We start from the raw sequence: 12,930 nt of genomic DNA on the forward strand, positions 1-12,930 counted from the left end.
GGTTGGTGTTGAAGTGTGGGCTGGAGCTGGAGCTGTGGGATCTTCTCTGTTCTCCACACTTTAATAGAGAGAGTCTGATCTCCTAAATACAGAAGTTCAGTGGGAGGAAGCTGGTATTTGTTTATCTAGTGATCCATGAGAGGTTTCCAGTGGTGTATATTGTGTGAGTGAAGTAAGATCGCCTCCTAGTGTTTAAGAGCAGGTACAGTGGGTACGGAAAGTATTCAGACCCCTTTAAATTTCACTCTGTTTCATTGCAGCCATTTGCCAAAATCAAAAATTTAATTTTATTTCTCATTAATGTACACTCACCATCCCATCTTGACAGAAAAAAAGTATTTTTACAAATTTATTTAAAAGAAAAAAAAAAAAAAAAAAAAATAATGGAAATTTCACATGATCATAAGTATTCAGACCCTTTGCTCAGTATTGAGTAGAAACACCCTTTTGAGCTAGTACAGCCATGAATCTTCTTGCGAATGATGCAACAAGTTTTTCACACCTGGATTTGGGGATCCTCTGCCATTCTTCCTTGCAGATCCTCTCCAGTTCCGTTAGGTTGGATGATGAACATTGGTGGACAACCATTTTCAGGTCTCCCCAGAGATACTCAATTGGGTTAAGGTCAGGGCTCTGGCTGGGCCAGTCAAGAACAGTCACAGAGTTGTTCCGAAGCCACTCCTTTGTTATTTTAGCTGTGTGCTTAGGGTCATTGTCTTGTTGGAAGGTGAACAGAGACTGAGGTCCAGAGCACTCTGGAAGAGGTTTTAGTCAAGGATATCTTTGTCCTTGGCCGCATTCATCGTTCCTTCAATTGCAACCAGTCGTCCTGTCCCTACAGCTGAAAAACACCCCAATAGCATGATGCTGCCACCACCATGCTTCACTGTTGGGATTGTATTGGGCACGGATGAGTAGTGCCTGGTTGTCTCCACACATACCGCTTATAATTAACACCAAAAAGTTCAATCTTCATCTCATCAGACCAGAGAATCTTATTTCTCATAGCCTGGGAGTCCTTCATGTGTTTTTTGGCTAACTCTATGCGGGCTTTCATATGTCTTGCACTGAGGAGAGGCTCCCATTAGGCCACTCTGCCATAAAGCCTTGACTGATGGAGAGCTGCAGTGATAGTTGACTTTGTGGAACTTTCTCCCATCTCCCTACTGCATCTCTGGAGCTCAGCCACAGTGATCTTTGGGTTCTTCTTTACCTCTCTCACCAAGGCTCTTCTACCACGATTGCTCAGTTTCACTGGATGGCCAGGTCTAGGAAGAGTGCTAGTCGTCCCAAACTTCTTCCATTTAAGGATTATGGAGGCCACTGTACTCTTAGGAACATTGAGTGCTGCAGAAATTCTTTTGTAACCTTGGCCAGATATGTGCTTTGCCACAATTCTGTCTCTGTGCTCCTTGGTCAGTTCCTTCGACCTCATGATTCTCATTTGCTCTGACATGAGCTGTGAGGTCTTATATAGACAGGTGTGTGCCTTTCCTAATCAGGTCTATTCAGTTTAATTAAACACAGCTGGACTCCAATGAAGGAGTAGAACCATCTCAAGGAGAATCAGAAGAAATGGACAGCATGTGGGTTAAATATGAATGTCACAGCAATGGGTCTGAATACTTATGATCATGTGAAATTTCAGTTTTTCTTTTTTAATAAATTTGTAAAAATTTCTACATTTCTGTTTTTTTTTTCTGTCAAGACGGGGTGGTGAGTGTACATTAATGAGAAATAAAATGATTTTTTTTTATTTTAGCAAATGGCTGCAATGAAACAAAGAGTGAGAATTTAAAGGGGTCAGAGTACTTTCCGTACCCACTATATCTGAGGTTTACTACAATCCTCATTCCCAGAAATGTCTCTGCAAAGGCAGCTGAGAAAAGGAACATTGTAAGATGCTGAAAAACATCTTCTCTTTTGAATAATGTAAGGACTATGAGTGAGAACGAATCAGTGAACAATCCGGATGTTTAAAAGTAATGTTCTTAAATGGGTTGAATCCTCAAGTCACCCACTGTGAGGAGAGTGGTGTGTTCTTGAGTGTGGAATAACTCTGTATTGAATGGCCATGTTATCTGTTAAAGGAAAGCAGTGTGCTCTCAGACTGTGACACAGAGCTGTAGAATGATAATAAACACAGCTGGGGAGTTTTTGTTCAGCACAATAAGGACCAGTGCCACTGTGGCTATCGAGCACAGTAATAAACAGCAGTGTCCTCACTCCTCAGACTGTTTAAATGAAGGTAGATTTGACTTTTGCTGTTGTCTCTGGAGATGCTGAATCGTCCTTTCAGTGCTGAGGAAAAGTAAATTTTACTCCTGTCATAAATGTGTGCAATCCATTCCTGTGCTTTCCCAGGATCCTGTCTGACCCAGCTCATCCAATAGTCACTGAATGTAAATCCAGAACCAGTACAGGTCAGTGCGTGAGACCCTCCAGGACTTATGACCACTGGCTCAGATTCCGTCAGTGTCTGACCACTCACACCTGCAGGAATAAGACGTATTAATAATTCACAGATCAGAAAATCCAGAATCATGTTCAATCGGTGCTCATTCTCCTCACCTATGAAACATGCCGAGATGAGAATAATGCCTTTGAGGACGCTCATGATTTCATACAAACTGATGACTACAGGATTAGATCACCACTTCCCTCTGACCCTGGGTGCAGTGGATGTATTTTTATTCAAGAACACCCCTTTCAATAAGCCCCTCCTTCACAGACAAAATATGCAAAAGCTCATACCAAAGAATTGTTTTGTGGATTTTCTGAAAATTTGGACCAGGGGTGAGCAGAGTTTTCACAGCACTGCATTTATCACTGCTAGCTTCCTTTACAAATCTAATACATCACACCTGTAACTTACATCACGTTATACATCATACCTGAGCTCTGAAATGATGCTTTACAGTTCTGACAGACATATTGGACATTGGGCATGGTTTCATGGGACCAGATGTGATCTCATAATGGAAACATCTGTTTGTGAAAAGCTCAGAAAAACATCATTAATTTCCTGTGGCCTTCCATCCATCAGACAACACTGCATTAAAATTCCAGAATGTTCTCAGGAAAACTTCGATAATCTATTGTGAGTAATAACTGTTTATTGCTGCATGTTCAAATATGCGTTAATATGGTACAGTGCATGGTGGAAGCCACAGAACTCTCCACGTCTCTTGGCATCTGAAACGGACTAGTGGTGGAACCTGTACTGGGGTCTGATTAATCAACCTTTCAGAGTGTTTATGGACATACCAGACACCTTTGTGTTCTTAGAATTTGTCGTTCATTGTTGTTTGTTAGAGTGATGTGTTGCTGTGTTTGTGTGTGTCTTTGTTATTAAATGTCCAATTCTGCGTAGGCCTCCATCCCCCATGTGTCCTTCACTCAACCAGCATGATATTACTATTAATATTGAAAGAAGATATTCAAATTTGGGGAAAATATATGCTGCTTAATTAATTATGTCTTCTTCAGATACACATCTCATTATTTTAACAAAACACTACGCCGAGGTCTGCACACTGGATAACTGAAAACGAATCAACAGTTTTTGTACAGCACTACGGCTCCAGATTCTGTCCTTGGAGAGTTACTGTGTTGCTGGACGTGTCTCGAGAGATGGTGAACTTGTTTTTCAGTGAATCTTTAGCAAATATGCCTCCAGCATAATTAATGTGGTTGATCCATTCTAAAGCTTTTCCTGCAGGTTGTCGGATCCAATTTGTCGCATAATGACTGCTGTCAGAGATAGAAGCTCCAGTAATTTTACAGTTGATGGTCAGAGTCTCTGCTGGTCTGATGACCACTGAGTCCGGCTGGATCATCTCAGTAGCACAGAACACACCTGTGGAAAGAGCAGAAGAAGAAAGATCTGAGTACATCTGAAGCAGTGAATCAGAAAAAGTGAAGTGGGGCTTGAGCTGAAAGACTCACGCAAGGCAGCGGTCAGCAGCAGCTGAGAAACTGAACACAACATGTTTGTGCTGTGTTTAGGGGATGGACGCTGCTGCAGAGAGACACACTGCTCTTATGAGGAGAGTCAGGGCTGATTTGCATATCATTGCTGTGAGACAACAACCTCCTCTCTCTAAAACGGCTACTTTTCAGAAGAAAAAACTGAACAACTTTCAATGTGAATCAATGGAGAAATGTGTAATTCCAAGCACTTTTAGAACAAACCTATTGACCTGGTCACTGCGACACTCACATAATGTCAAGGGAAGCTGGTGTTTACAAATTACATCATACAATTAATATCAGCAATAATGGAGATACAAGGTTTTGCTCAGACAGTGGTGATGTGACGTTAAAAGTCTGAAAGACTAGAACTAAAGCTGGTTTTAATGAGTGATGTTCCAGATGTTCTAGGTGGATTTAACAAAGCTAAAACCAACCCTATATCAGACGGGTATTTTCAGTAACAGTGTGTGTATTTCACACTTTCATGGCACAAAAAGCTGAAACTGAGTAATTGGTACATGTTGGTAAATGTGTGTTACACACTGTGGACGTTAGGCCACACCACATCTGGACGACTTCCACCATCCCATAATTTGTTTTTGTGGTTTATACTGTTTTTGTGTCTGTATTAAACAGTTATTCGTCCATAGACAAGTCCTCCATCTCCAGAGGTAGAGTTTAAGGACAATCTGAACTGAATGGTTTTAAATGTGAGCCTTTACAGTAAAGCACAGCTGCCCCCTAGAGGCTGATACTGAGCACTTCACTTCTGCCTGAAACTCTGTGTTTTATTTCACCAGGGAGAGGTAAAATGGAGGGTGTGAAATGTTTGTAAACACAAAGCTCTTCCCAGTATCATCAAGTTCAGTGGCTCATAGAAGTGCATGAAAAATGATAAGATTCATTTACACAAACCACAGAAACAAATATATAACAAGATTCAAAATTACACACTGCACCTCTACAGCACTGAGAAAACACCACCTGTTACTTACTTAATGTCCAGTAAAAAGTGCAGTGTTCAAGACAGAAAGAGAAAATGGGGCTCATAACAACTCAACAAAGTCAGGTGTCTCACCAAACACTGTCCCCAACAGATAAACAACACTTAAGGGTTTACACTCTGAGAGAGAGGAGAAAATCCAGCTCCAGTCTCACTTCAGATCTGAGAAAAAGTTCAGAAATGCTGAAGCACCATCTTAGACTCTTTAGTAGACTCTGTTGTAAATTGTTCTGCTGTAACTGATGAAGTGTATGTATTTTGAAATGAACAATATATCAGCAATATACAGTTAGTTTTAGTTAAACATTGAAATGACAGTGTTATTAATTAGAAACACAGAAGTAGAAGGAACTACATCTCCTTTATCCTCCACACTGCAGGGGTTCTTGTACAGCGCTGTAAGCTCTTGTGTCAGTGTGGGTCTCGAACACAGTAATACACCGCCATGTCAGTGTCCTTCACACTCGTCATCTCCAGATACAGCTGGTCTTTACTGTTGTCTCTGGAGATGGTGAATCTTCCTTGTACAGATTGAGAGGAGCCTTTTCCAGGAGCCTGTCTAATCCAGTGCATCCTGTAGCCATCAAAGTCCAGTCCAGATGCTGTACAGGTCAGTTTATGAGACCCTCCAGAAGAAATGACCACGGCTTCAGACTGGATCAGCGTTTGACACCAACACTCTGAAAGAAACAATACATCAATTAAAAAAGCAACATAATGTCCCTGTGTTTCTCAACATCCAGTTACTTTACAGAACTAGAACATGTCAGTTGTTGTTTAGACCGCACCAAAACTTCATGACGTGTCGATACAAATGATACACAATGTCCTTGTATTGACTGTTTGTCTTGTCCACCTTAAATGACCTGTTCTTGGAGCTGACAACAATAACATCCAGTAGAGAAGCAGCAGGATCTTACTTGTAGTGAGGGACATGAACAGAAAGCTCCAGAAGGTCTTCACGTCCATTCTCCAGGTCACTGAGTGGTGTTGATCCAGCATAAAGACTGAGTGGAGACTGGGAATAAAAAGCCTGTAAAGGACTCTGACTTTGCATAGGTCTCTCACTCTGAAGTCTCCCTCCAAATAGCCCCGCCCACTTCTCTACATCCTCTGCCACTGCTCTGACACCATTCTTTAAAGGAGCAGCCATTTCCTCCAGTGAGTCTCCTTCACCGTATGACACAGACGTTATACTGACACCTAGTGACCTGAATATATCAGACTCTGCACTACACTTAATATAAACATGCCCACCCCCGTGTGCTGGACCCACTCTATGGAGTATAAACTGGTTCATTCAGTGAATGCAGTACAATTATTGGATTCAGACAATTGATGTTTCTGAGAACACCAGCAGGTTCTTTTTTTGTTTTGGAAATGATCATCTTGTGTGTCTATTTCCTGTCCTCAATTAGAGCTTCCTGACAGCTTCACATCCTTTCAGACCCACAGTGTTGACTCTGTCCTCAGAGTGAGAGAAAATGTAGACAATTCTGGAGAGCTACTGTTGTCACAGCAGAAGAAAATTTGCCTACTGTGTGTTTTTATTCAGAAACTTATTAAAGGTCGAACAGTGTGTTTGAGTAAGTAGCCAACTGTAGTTTTGTCATATTTCACCACCTTCCAAATGCCTCCAGATGCTGTGTCTTGGCCACGGCAGAGTGGGCAATGGAGGATATAAACTTCTGAGCCTTTTTGGACAGAGACACTTAGTTTGTTGACTTAGTTTGTTGTCCTGCCTCAGGTCAAAACTAAACATGGAGAGGCAGCATTTAGCTACTATGCCACTTTCAAATGGAACCAGCTGTCGGAGAATATTAGAAGTGCCCCAACGTTAGACACATTTAAATCAAAACACTCCTGTTTGAGCAGGCTTACAGCTCAGTTTAAAATGTTCTGCACTTTTCTGTAACAGCATTTTATTGTCATTTTAAATTGTTTTAATCATTTTAATCATTTTACTCTTTTTATGTAATTGTCTTATTGGAAATTTATGATTTTACTCTGGCTTTTAATTTAATTTCTTTTTCTGTAAAGCACTTTGAATTGCTTCTGTATGAAAGGTGCTCTATAAATAAACTTCCCTTGCCTTGCCTTAATGGATTCGGCACTCCGTATAAAAACAAACTATTTTCCAGTGCACAAACAGACCACAGGGCTAGCAAATGGTGAGGAAGTAGCTTCTGAATTTTACAAAAAAAAAAAAAAATGTGTATAGGATTAAAAGTGTGAACATGTGTGAGAGGATTACACACAGTTGTGGATTTGTTTGGATCTGAGGCGAGAGTGGGGCTTGATTTTCTTCTCTCCCTCAAAGACAGAAGATTTAAATATTCAGTATTGTTTGTACGTAATTATTTGGGGATGTTAAGACTTCTGTGTAATCCATCCATCCATCCATTATCCACCACTTATCCAGATCCGGGTCGCAGGGGAAGCAGTCGGAGCAAAGAAACCCAGACATTCCTTTCCCCAGCCACTGCCTATATACCCTCCAGGATATACCGAGGCGTTCCCAGGCCAGTCGACACATCTCTCCAGCGTGTTCTTGGTCTGCACCGGGGCCTCCTCCGCATTGGACATGCCTGGAACACCTGCAACAAGACCACATCATCCACAAAAAGCAGACATGGAATCCTGAGACCAGCAAACCAGACACCCTCCGCCACTTGGCTACGCCGAGAAATTCTGTCCATAAAAATTATGAACAGAACCGGTGACAACGGGCAGCCCTGATGGAGTCCAACTTCGACTGGAAACCAGTCTGTCTTACTGCCAGCCATACGAACCAGACTCCTGCTCTGTTTTTACAGGGACAAGAAGGCTCATAGCAAAGAGCCCAGTACCCCATACTCCCTGAGCACCCCCCACAGAATACCCCAAGGGACACGTCCGAATGCCTTCTCCAGATCCACAAAACACATGTAGACTGGTTGAACAAACTCCCATGGACCCTCCAGGATTCTAGCGAGGGTAAAGAGCTGATCCTGTGTTCCACGACCGGGGCGGAATCCGCATTGTTCCTCCTGGATCCGAGGTTCAACTATCAGTCGGACTCTCTTCTCCAGTACCCCCGCATAAAGCTTACCGGTCTATGGAGGCTGTGAGTGGACCCATGCCCAAGCCCGGCCGGACCCCATGGGTGACAGGGGGCGATGGAAGGGAGGCACCGCTACTCTGGCTCTACTACTGAGACTCAATGTCCCAGAATACCAAGGGGTAATTAGTGCCAACCAGATGTACCTGATGGTCCCTGCTGCATATCCAGTGCATGTCATAGCTAGTCATGGTATAACCATGTATTTTACAGGAGATCTTCACACTCTCCCCAGGTTTCTTCACCTCAGCAGAAGACTGGTCGAGAAGGATCTCAGCACTTACAACATCTGAGGAAAATCAAGCAAGAAACAGTTAAGAACAATCCAGAAGATTTTCAACCATACTCTGAGTCAAACGTACCTTGTGTTAGCATCAGTACAACAACACAGCACTGAGCAAAGCTTAGACCCATGAAGATCATGTTTAATGGCTGAAAATGGACATATCCACTTCTGAGGGGTGAAGTGATATCAGCATTAACCAATAGCTAACTCTTTTTATCTGCAGCACAGAATACAGATGTGGATTTACATTAACACACATCTGTCCAATAGAATCTGTTGCATTGTCCTGCAGTAAGTGAAGGATAATTACCCCCCTAGTGTTAAGGCTTGATATTCACATCTCAGTGTTTTACAGCTGCTATGCAGATTCACTGGGGTCCAGTCTCAGTGAAATTGTCACGCCCTCGTCTCGTCATGTCTGTTTTCCCCGGTCATGTGCTCTTTTAGCACATGGCTATGTTTTGTTTATGTTCTTCGTATGGTTTGTAATGTTCGCCTTGTTCTTTGTAATGTTCACCTTTGTTTCGTCGTGTTCCGTCATTCTCGTTCGTAGTCTTGTTCTTCCCTTGCTTAGTGATTGCCCTCTAGTTTGTTAATGTTTGTTTTGTTTATTTCCTGTCAAATAAAGTCTGTGTTATTAGCGTTTGCGTCCGCCCTCCGTCAGTCCGCACCCCTCGACCCTAACAGGAATACACCAGCTGTTCTACAGTAGTCAGCCAGGATTGGAATAGTGGAGTGTTTCCTGATGTTTATATCACTGCATTAAATGGGCCACACAGTATCTTTGATGAGAAGCACTGAACAGCACCCCCTTGTGGAGCAGTTTCTACACAAGTGAATAGCACCACCTTGTGGAGATTTATTAACCTAGCCTGAATAGCATGAGTACCATGTCTAAAAATGTACAAATGAATCACACAGGATCATATTTTTTTGGGGGAAGTAATTTTCTATATATATTATACTTTACAAGTTAATCCTGTTTCAGAATCAGGAAAATCATCAACCTGAGACATGACTTCAAGCTGTAATGTTGCTATTTGACATATGGGCTGTCAATAAAGAGTTGATAATTAATATGGAATATGTTGGAAGAAATAATACTCTTTTCCCAAAATTAAAGAAGTCGACTGAGAAAATGGAAAGTGTAACTGTCATTTTAATAAGTGTCCTCTTTATGATATTAAGGAATGTTATCAGTCGTATCCCTTTGTGAAGCTGGCTGTAGATGTCTATCAGGTCGTCTCTCTTTATTGTTTGCAGAACTGTGTCCTGAGAGACTTGACTGTGGGTTTTTGTAAGCTGGGTGTGTTAGTTTGTGTCATTGTGAGCCTCTCTCTCTGGCGCAGTACTACACAACTGTGTCCCCAGTGTCCAGACTCTGTCCATGTAATGTTACAGTGTTTGTCCAAGTGGCTCTAGAGATAGTGAACTTGTATTTTAGTTCATTGTAAATTAGGGTCCCAACGCTGCTGATATATCCAATCCACTCCAGAGCATTTCCTGAAGGCTGTTGGGTCCAACCTGTATTCTCACTAGTAACAGAATACGAGACCTTGCAGTCGATGGTCAGAGCCTGGTATGGACGAACCACCACAGAAGCAGACTGGGTCAGTTTATCTAGTTACCTGTGAGAGGACTCCATTAAATTATATTAGATTCAGCTTTATTGTCATTGTGCAGAGTACAAGTACAGGACCAATGAAATGTAGTTAGCATCTAACCAGAAGTGCAATATATTACATTATTTACATCATTTACATAAAGTGCAGTTGTGATATAACATTGTGATTATGGAAGTTGTAACCATATATACATATTGAAATATAAAACATGGAAATGAAGTAACATTGTGTAGATGATGCATTATGTACTGAAGGATGAATGAAATACAACTTTACAGAAGGTGCAGTGAAATGATTGTGCAATGCTTATTTAAAGTGTCTGAATAGTGTTCATCATCGCCATGGTGTATATTGTGTGAGTGAAGGAAGATCGCCTCTAGTGTTCAATAACAGGTCGTGTTTACTGTAATGTTCTCCAATGATCCTGCATCATGTTATGAAACAGAAGGCATACTGACACCTAGTGGCCTGGATGCATGATAGATTCTGTAGTAATTCTGCTTTCAATTTGACCACCCTCATATACCCTTATATATCCACTCTATGGAGAATAAACTGGTTCATTCAGGGACAACAAAGTAATTTCATTCTTCATCTGATGTGATGCTGGACTTCATAGAGAATTATAAAATATAATATTCATAAGAATTTTATGGTGCACTTTGTAGGATAAAATGACTGATTACACCTTTAACATCAATGTTGTCTCTAAAGTTTTACTCAGACTTTTATTTCTGACCACATCTGCTGTGTTCTTCACTTGCAGGGTTTGTGTACAGCTGTCTGTATGAGTTCCACCACTGTGCTTCTCTAGCGCAGTAATACACTGCAGTGTCTTCAGCCTTCAGTTGAGTCATGTGCGGGTAGAAATTGGAGCTGTCCTTGGACGCAGTAAATCTGCCCTGAACTGACTGGGCTGAGCCTTTGTCTGAGTTAGTATAATAGTGCATGATCCATTCCAGTCCTTTCCCAGGAGCCTGACGGATCCAGTGCATCCTGTAGCTTCCCAAATTGAACCCACTGCAGGCACATGTCAGTTTGTGGGATCCACCTGGAGACAGTGTTACTGACTGTTCAGACTGTGTGAGGACGACCTGAGAGTGGACACCTAAACAGAGGCACAGAGGAGCAGCAGATTACATTTTTATTTCATTGTTCAAATGCATTCATATGGATCTTCACAGAGAGAGAAACATCTGACTCACGTCCTGCAGCGAGCAGCAGCAGAAAGTAGGTGATGATCATTATGTTGATGGACACAGAGCTGGTCAAAATCAGCAGAAACCTGGAGATCTGCTCAGTTTACTCGGTTTATGCAGAAGAGATGTGACAACATTTGCATGACGAGTCAGTGTTATGAAACACAGCTGCAGTTGCGTTAAGAGAACTGTGACTTTTATCAGTGAAGGGTGCCCCCTGCTGGAATTGCAACTGTAATTTAAATTGGGTGTCTTTTAACATTGTAAGAGCTTTGTGAGATATTACAGACTGTTGCTGTGACTGAGGGACAATCTTAGTAGGATGTGAATGGAATATTTTCTCAGCATTTGTGATACTAAATCACTGACTACAGCTGTAGGTGTTTGTAACTCATAACCAGTAAATACATTAAAACAAATGATCATTAGAGCATTTGGACCTAGTGAGATGAAGAGAATAACAAAGGTTGAAGTCAAGACACGGTGCATGGAACAAATACAATGTAAAAAATATAATCGCAATGAATCAGAGATGCTATTATTATTCCTATATGAGGGTCCTGAAGACCCCAGAGATGAAAGTTATGACCTGCTCGTACATTTACAGCATTTGGCAATTACTCCTGTCCAGAGCACCCTCCAGTTATCATCATGTTTAATGTAGTGCTAGGAATCTTTCCCAATGAGCCCAGTTGTTATAGTGCAGTATTGATGCCTGGGTCAGGTGTAGAACCCCAGTGTGCCACATAAAATAAGCAGCAGTGGCATGTTTTTCTGAGCGTGCTGCTGTACATTATTTACAGAAGATATCATACAAAGTGTTTCTAGACCCTCCACATTCTTTAGGCTCATTTATGCTCAGAGTCAAATATGGATACGGATACACATGAAGCATTCTGTCTGTGCTCTGTGTTAATTTCCTTATTTCTGCACGTTCTCCAAAAGCTCATGGATACAGACGGAACAAAGCAGTCCCTCTGGAAACTGTGGGGGGAAAGGCAGCTGATAGTTCAAAGGAAACATGAGCTCAGGTAAAATAAGTGAAAATAATTCTCCATCTACATATCGACAAGTATTTAATAGCCTCACAGGCCACTGCCATTTACATCACTGCCTCTTTCATCTTTTTTTGCAGTAAGTGATGTTACATTATCAGCTCCTCTTCTGCCGTTGCTATTGCCCTCTATTGGATTCACTGCTGAACATCCACATCAAGGTAAAGGATGTATAGAAGTATGTGGGCAGTAACGATTATAGTGATAGAAATGGACATGTTCATTTTTGCATATAAATGGACTATATATGAGCCTTAATTGGCTATGGGTTATTCCAGTTCGTGAAATAAAACTGCAGCTGGGCATGATTAATTTCAGCTCCACAACATTTACCACCCATGGTGTAGGTGAAAGTGTGTGTCCAGTTTAGTTTGTTGATGGTGGGGTGGGTTTACTCTCACACTGTCGATCGGATTTACTTCACGCACTTTACAATAGTCTTGTGTGTCTCATTCCCCTCGCCTCACTCACATCCCCCTGAGTCATAAATTTCCAAAAATAATGTCAGAAAGTTTCAAGATATATAGTAAGAATATTTTGAGAATAAAGTGAGGATATTTTGAGAAAAATAGTAACAATATTCTGACCTTATGTCTCAGCATCTAGAAATTCTATGAGAAATCTGCTGTTGTCAGATGGATGCAGAGAAACTTCTTTTGGCTTATTAGATTTGGGTGACTTAAAATT

This window comes from Hoplias malabaricus, chromosome 13 (assembly GCF_029633855.1).
Source record: "Hoplias malabaricus isolate fHopMal1 chromosome 13, fHopMal1.hap1, whole genome shotgun sequence".
Taxonomy (NCBI): Eukaryota; Metazoa; Chordata; class Actinopteri; order Characiformes; family Erythrinidae; genus Hoplias; species Hoplias malabaricus.